This window comes from Atta colombica, unplaced genomic scaffold (genome assembly GCF_001594045.1).
Source record: "Atta colombica isolate Treedump-2 unplaced genomic scaffold, Acol1.0 scaffold238, whole genome shotgun sequence".
In the NCBI taxonomy this organism is placed as follows: Eukaryota; Metazoa; Arthropoda; class Insecta; order Hymenoptera; family Formicidae; genus Atta; species Atta colombica.
Genome location: NW_017259336.1, coordinates 1,697,611 through 1,705,291, shown reverse-complemented (window position 1 = coordinate 1,705,291; position 7,681 = coordinate 1,697,611). Strand labels below are relative to the sequence as shown.

General features: G+C 31.6%; 1 protein-coding gene across 1 annotated transcript in view; it reads right to left on the bottom strand.

The window, feature by feature from the left end:
• The window catches only part of LOC108688762 (C-terminal-binding protein), a 45,947-nt gene extending 41,306 nt beyond the window's left edge, over window positions 1-4,641 (bottom strand). Inside the window, exon 1 of the mRNA XM_018195141.1 lies at window positions 4,090-4,641. The gene's annotated coding sequence lies outside the window, so the exon portion shown is untranslated. The remainder of the gene's footprint in view (window positions 1-4,089) is intronic.
• Window positions 4,642-7,681: the final 3,040 nt, after the last annotated feature.

Below are 7,681 nucleotides of genomic sequence, written 5' to 3'. Positions count from 1 at the left end.
TATATATATATATATATATATCAGCAATATTATACAATGAATAATTGCGTAACTGCATGTATTTAATTTAATTCAAACCGATCTAAGAAAACAAAATTCTTATTTAATTTTTAGAATTTATTGTTTAACTTTTCCGTATAAATTTCATTTAAAAGAAATTTGCAAGAAATAAATACAGCTACCATAAAAATTTTACATTGGAAAAAATATGATATGGATAATTTCACTTAATATTATTGAAATACAACTCAAAAACGATTTCAAACTAAAATTTTGCAAAATATTAGGTGTGTGTGTGTGTGTGTGTGTGTGTGTGTGTGTGTGTGTGCGCGCGCGCGCGCGCGCGTGCGTGCGTGTGTGTGTAGGTGAGTGGATGGTTGAAGTTTATCATTTTATGTGTGCATACTAAATACATATACATAAGTTTGAACGAGATAAAGCCTTCCAGCATTTTCATCCTAATGAAAAAGTTAATTAGCTATTTCACAAATGCCCAAATATAAATACTACAAAGCAGAGCTTTCCTCCCAAAATTGTGTGAATCGCAATCCACATGGCAAATGTCCGCGATATAATATCTAGCTTTAATAAAAGTGAAAAAGTGAAGAACAAAAAAGATAAATTGATTATTTTTATCATTTTCTACTAGTTTACTTTTTTTTAAATCTTTATTAAATATATAAACTTTATAAATCTATTTCTCAAATACATAATGAGATATGTGCAAGATAATAACGAATTGGAAACTTTTTCACATAACTAAACGATTTGGTTGTTCTCATATAAATAATTTTATGTAAAAGGACTGCAATTGAATATAATGGTCTACAGACGAGATAATCCTAAGCGGAACATCCGGCTAATGAATTTTTGGAAGACTATAAACCCCCGATAATGATAATATTATACAGAGTATTAAATAACTGTCACATTATGTTATAAAGTCTGTTATATGTTTGAGGAGATAAATTTATTTTTTTCTTCTATTTAATGAGTAGTTCTCTCAGTTTTTTAGAAAGAAAAACTGCTATTAGAATCTTTTTTAACAATCTCATACGTATCTTGATCATTTAATTTTTTATATAAATGCATAATGCAACATAAAATTTTATGGAATATAACTTGCGCCAGTTGTTGATATTTTTCATACAAATCTTTTATACAAATGATATATACATTAGAGTAAAGAAAATAATAAAAATAGTATCACTTGGATTCTACTTTTTAATTTGATACAAAAAGATAGTATCACTTGAATTTTACAATTTGGTACAATGTAGAATTAAGAGATCTCTTTAAAATCGACAAACATCTTATTTTCGTTTTTAAAAAGTAAAAAGTGATCCCAATAAGACCACTTTTTAAGGAAAAAAATTGTTTGAAGTAACGAATCGCGCGTTACTTCTTAAATAAAAGTAATTAGTTTTTTTTGAGAATCAATAACAAGTATGATAACTAATTACTTTTAAAAATAATGTTCTAGCCAATGTTTCCTGTATTATTAATGCTTAAAGATAAAATCACAAGATGTATAATTTCTTGAATGATTAACTTGGACGCTGCTACGCCTACTCCGATGCATGATATAAAAATACATTCATGCATTGAGCACGATACGCTAGTATGCATGATTTCTGTAATTATCATAATGCATTATTTCATAGCTTATTTCCTTTCATGTGAAATATTTTCAAATCCGAAAGCTGATTTTTTCTGGGTAACTATCAGATATACATTCAGATGTGATGTCATTTTGAATCGTACCACACTTGAATGCGCGAACTTTAGGCAATATAATTCGCTAACTTTAAATGCTTATAATTAAAAAATTATTACAATTTCGATATTTTGATATTAAGTTTTTTCAAAATAGTCCCAGGAATACTCTTAAGTATTGTTACGATCTCTATTGGATATGCCATATGTAGAATACAAAACATTATTATTATTAAGTCTAATATATAAAAGATTTTTTGAAAAGAAGATTGAAATATTTACTCTTCTTCACTTAATTACGGAAGACAAATTGGACAAATACTTTTAAATGATAGTGTATGCATCGTAACATTGCATCTCGCATGTCTCTACTAATATTAGTATAAATATGCCTCACACACGAAAAGTTTTGAGACTTTTTATGTGAGATGCTACGCTTAATACATCTAAAATATGTGAATTCCTTACTTTAAAAAGATTTTTTAATGAAACACGATCGAATGAAAACGTCTATATTCTTACATTGTGCATGCAAGCAATCATTCAAGAAATCGTATGATTCAAATTTAACACGCACGTATGCACACGCGCATGCACGATTTCTATTTATATTTATATAACTTATTTATACGATTATATTACAACATAATTATGTATATATCTATTCTTAAAAAAAAGGTGAACACTGAACGAATTAATTATTGCTTCTTTTCTATAATGCTTATCGATTCTTTCTCTTTGTTTACTTCGCAACTATTGCAAGAAAACTATCGCGTGGATTGTGTTTTGACAGATTTGACACAAAGAGTAAGTTGTTGTGACTGCATGATTAAGAATATATACTTGTATATTTGTATACTTAGATTCCATTTCGTTTCACACATAACATGCATGATAAATTATTTTTCCTTACTACTTAAATATTAAATAAGGATAAAAGATAATGCATCATGCACATTGTGCGTGAAAGAAAGTATATCTTTGTTTTTTTGTATTTAATATAAAAAAACAATTAAATGTCAAAGTATTTAATCAAAAGCTAAATATCGAATGTGATGTCTACTAAAAAGTAAAAAAATAGAGAAAAAAATCTCATTTCTCAAAAAATCGAATTTTCTTAAACAATTCAAATTATATATAACATCAATCATTTAGATAGATCAATTACTCAAATTTATAGACTTATATCAGATATAATTTGAGATATTTAAGAAAACAGTTTTTTTTTTCAGAGACATTTCTATAACTTCCTATATCCCAAAAACAACTAGTTTTAAAACTATGTTTACTAAGGCCTTTGGATATTAAACAGTTAAAGAATCATTTTCTGAAGTTATAAACTTAAAATAGATTTTGCATACATGTATATAATACGTATACATTGCAAGTATCTCTCTACTTATGACTTATGAATTTTCAAATTTATGATCAATATACGTTAATAGGCGATTTTCTGTGCAATTCAGGTATAACAATCAAATTGTAAACCAGAATAATTTCGCATGTTTGTTCATTAATAATAGAGCATACTTAGCTAGCTTTTAATTCTGTATCTTATTCTCTCTATATCTCTTCTATCACACATCATGTTAGAATATTTTAGAAAGAAATTATTTTTAAATAGTATCAATTTGTACATATGAAAAAAAAACAATAGTTTTAGCGCAAAAATTGTACAGTTATCAGAATAAGTTCCAATCCTATCAATATCTACCAATAATAACTTTAGTACATGTACCAAATGATTGCTAAAAATCGTCCAATACTATTCACCATTCAATATGATTCAATATTTACAATTGAAATTTAAAACATATATAAGTGGAGAGTTTCGTATTTATTGTCGCGAAAGATAGACAACCGTTATTAATCATCACTTATTAATCACTTATTTCACATTGTCTCTTATTCAATATACCTAAAGTTGATTTTAATTCAAGAGCTTAATTATCGTTTTAGTATTACACTAAAGAAGACAGTACGCCACAGTAGCGTTTCATTTTGTAGGAATGAAAAATCGAATGCATACGATTAATAAAGTAAACAATAACATTACTAAATAGATCGAATTACATAAAATAAATGACACGAATCGAAGAGAGAATATACACAAGGACAGTGGGAAGCGGTGCAGAAAAAGTAGAACACGCGCATCTCTCGATGTGGCACAAAGAAAATGCACGCACAAGAGAAGCGCGAAATTCTCGGGCACGCACGCAACCACGCCGATACCACAGTCGACAGGCACACATTTCGAAACTCGTATACGTACTATACTAAAGTATACGCGGCTCCGCGAGGCGCGCCAACTGTCTTGGCTGGTGCGCGCGCGCATGCAGGAAGAAGCCATGATTGCGTGTACACTGCACTAACCTGTCGGAGGCGACTCGCTCTCCCTTGATACCCCGCTTGGCGTCGCAACACCTGAAACTGGCTGATGGCTGAGTATTTTTCACTGCGCGCGATCACACTGCAATCACCAAATTATTCACACTCCGGCTTCCACACGTCTCTATCCCTTTATTTCTCTTTCTTTCCTTTTTCACCTTGCTCCTTGTGTCTCTTTCCTTTCTTTACGGTCACGCGTTATCTCCTCTCTTTCTCTCCTGCCGTTCACTTTTCTTGTATATAGTCTTCCCCACGTCTTCCTTAAAAATATGTTCTCGGCTCGTCAATTCAACCGAAATGTGCGACGGCGACGGCGTCCGTCTACCGGGTGACCGCCGCGGTCGGCACGGTGTACGAAAGTCACGCGAATATCCTATCGGGCACACTACAGTCTCTGTACAATCTGTAGAATATGAATCGCACACGATTTGCAGCGTACACGAAAAGAGTTTTCGCGTTTTACGTTTCACTACTCTCGATTCGATTCGCTAATAATGCACACAAATTCTCGCTACCTACGCTCCGGACTGCTGTCCCTTGTTGGAGGAAAATGGCGGCCCCCGGGTAACTCGCGCGCGCCACCCGATGCTCGTCGTCACCGGTCGAGCGCAGCCGAACACGGCCGAGAGTACCCGAATACTATTGGCTGAACAATACGATGCGTTCGATTCGCTGAATGATTCACACATAGAAACTAGATAGGAACAACACATTACTGCATCATGCTAAAGAGATGCGTTCCATTTCACACATCGTGCGCATGATGTATTGTTTTATCCTTCTTATTCATCGAATATTAAAGAAAGATAAAATAGTACATTATACGCATCATGCGTGAAACGGAACGCACCTACTTAAATGTACTTACTACTTAAATGTACTCGTATGCAATCTGCTTTAATCATTCGTTTTTACGGAAAGTTCCTTGGCGACCTAAAAACGGGATCATATTCATTGAACCCGAATGGATCATACTCATTGATCCCGTTTTCCCATTCAAACTAATCCCGCCGGATAAAAACGATGAAATATTTTTGTAAGGGAAATTAAGATTATATACCAATTATAAACCAAACTTTTTTTTCAAGGATTGCTTGATTAAGAGCTTGATTGAGAATTTACATATCAGAGTATCTATAAATAATTTATTTTTCAAAATTGACATACTCATGTAATATATTTATTAATTATTTATATTCTAAAATATTGTATTTTATTTGCACTGTTCGATAAAAAGTCACTTTTTTCTCTCCGAAATGACAGATCCTGAAAAATTTTTTCACATTAAGCACGATTATTGATAGAACTTATGTAGCATATCAAGATTTTGAGCAAATTGAAATGAAATATACAAAAAATAACGTTTTTTTATTATTTTTAACATTTTTTATAGCAAAATAAAACTGTTTCTAAATTAAATCTATGATATATAAAAGTATAATTTAACTTTCATATGAATTTTTCATATGGTTCATATGGACTTATTTTCATTAAATTATGGCTGTTTGAATTTCTATATAATTACGTCGTATATAATTACACTTTTTTTTTTCTTTGAAATGCTATATAATAGTACATACTCTGAAAATTTTTTGTGCTGAATATGATGTCATTAGAATTGGTAATACATCGAATACATTTAATAAATTGAGATGATTTTTAGATCATTTCATTCCAATTTATTAAATCATGTTCATCTCGAAAAATCTTCAAAAGAATATATGGCGCTTCGAAGAGAGTAAACATTCACTTAAGGTCAACCCCTTTAAAAGTCAATGACCTTGATGTGTATATTATGTGTATATTATAAGAACATATTCCCGAGTAATAATTCAAAGTTTTTGCCGTTCATAATTTATTAAGAAGTTATTATAAAAAATCACACGGATATTAAAAACACACATTTTTCTTAATTATTATTTATAATATTATAGAAGATATAGTGTTTAAAAGTTGAAAACTTCGCATGGAAGAAACTCATACAGCTTCGCTTTACGTAGAAAGTATGTACAGACCGTGTGTTCCACATCTCTCCGAAGAGGTTTCATTAAGAGAGGGGCGAAATTCTCCGAGTCCTGCAAAGCGATAGATACGCCAGATACCTAGATCTGTTCGCGTTGTACGAATCCCCAAATATTTTTGCACTTAAAATAAGATAAATACATATTTTGCCTTAAAAAGACAGAAAGCGAAGATGTCGAGTGCCAAAAGTGCAAGTAACGCGAACAGACCTACTGTTGTTCATTAATCGAGTCCCTTTTTATGTATAGAAACTAGGATAGGAACAGCCAATTAGGCAATCTACTAAAGGTTTGTTTTTTGTGGCTGAACTATACACTTTTAGAACTTGAAGTGAGATAGATATATGTTTGATATTTGTTGAGAGTGAAAAAGAGAGTGCAGTCTAGTGCAGGAAATAGACCATAAGTTGATAGCAGAATCTGATTGGCTGACGTAACTGCAATTTCTGCACTCTTCTACACCTGAATGGCTCGATTAATGAACATTATAACGCTGTATACAGGGTGATTCAGAACAATCCCGTGCCGATGACTGCGTTCAGCAGAGAAAATTAATCAATTAGCGCTTAGCAATTTTTTAATGCCATACTGATCGTAATGAGTGCCCCTCATAATCGCTCACGTCAAACGGTGAGTGCGCCGTCTCTGTTTATCTTCTATACATGGCCCATAATTAACTAACTTTATCTTTTAATAACTTCAAAAGTAGATAAAATTTTCATAAAGGAAAAATCATCTCAGAATTTAATCAGGAACACTCTTTATAAAAAGGACAGGATTGTTTTGATCACCCTGTATAAGGATCAATCACTATAAAGATTGTAAGCTATAGAGTAAGCAGTAACTAATCCAACATGTTGATTTTCCTGCTTACGTCTTACCGCTAAATTTTTTGTATACCATGCCCTTATGAATAGTCACAAAAATCACAATCTTGACCTAAAGTTCTAGGTATATCAAAATAGCACAAAGATTCTCCATTTTTGACCTAATAACAATATCATATTTTAAAAAATTATTAATAATATTGAGCGCTTATTGAACTACAGCTTCCAGGTCAAAAATGCCGGTCGAAACAGCAAATAGAAAAAGTGGCATTTCGACTAAAAGGATTGCTACTTTAGTATGCCTAGACTCTAGAGCTTTATCTTGACATAGGAAATTCTCTCCTTTCATTTGAGCACATATAAGCACTGTCATCAAGCTCCAGAGAGGAATGGGGCAAAGCCTCCTTCAGAGTTGCATTCTGAGACTCAACTCGAGTATCAATTTTATGATCCTTGTTGTTCATTGAATATATATTAAACAAAGATACCGTGCAAGAACTTTAGCTAAAAAAAACAGATCTTAAATCTTATATTTTATCAGCAATATCAATATTCATTATGGCAGAATACGGGCACAGGAATTCCTTCCCTTTTCACATTAATAACTTCTATGTGTAATTGAAAAAAATCATATTAATAACTATTATGTAATAACAAAATACCGAAGAATTAAATATTAAAGTGCATTGATTTAAAAAAAAATATGGACGAACTATTTACTATTGGCAG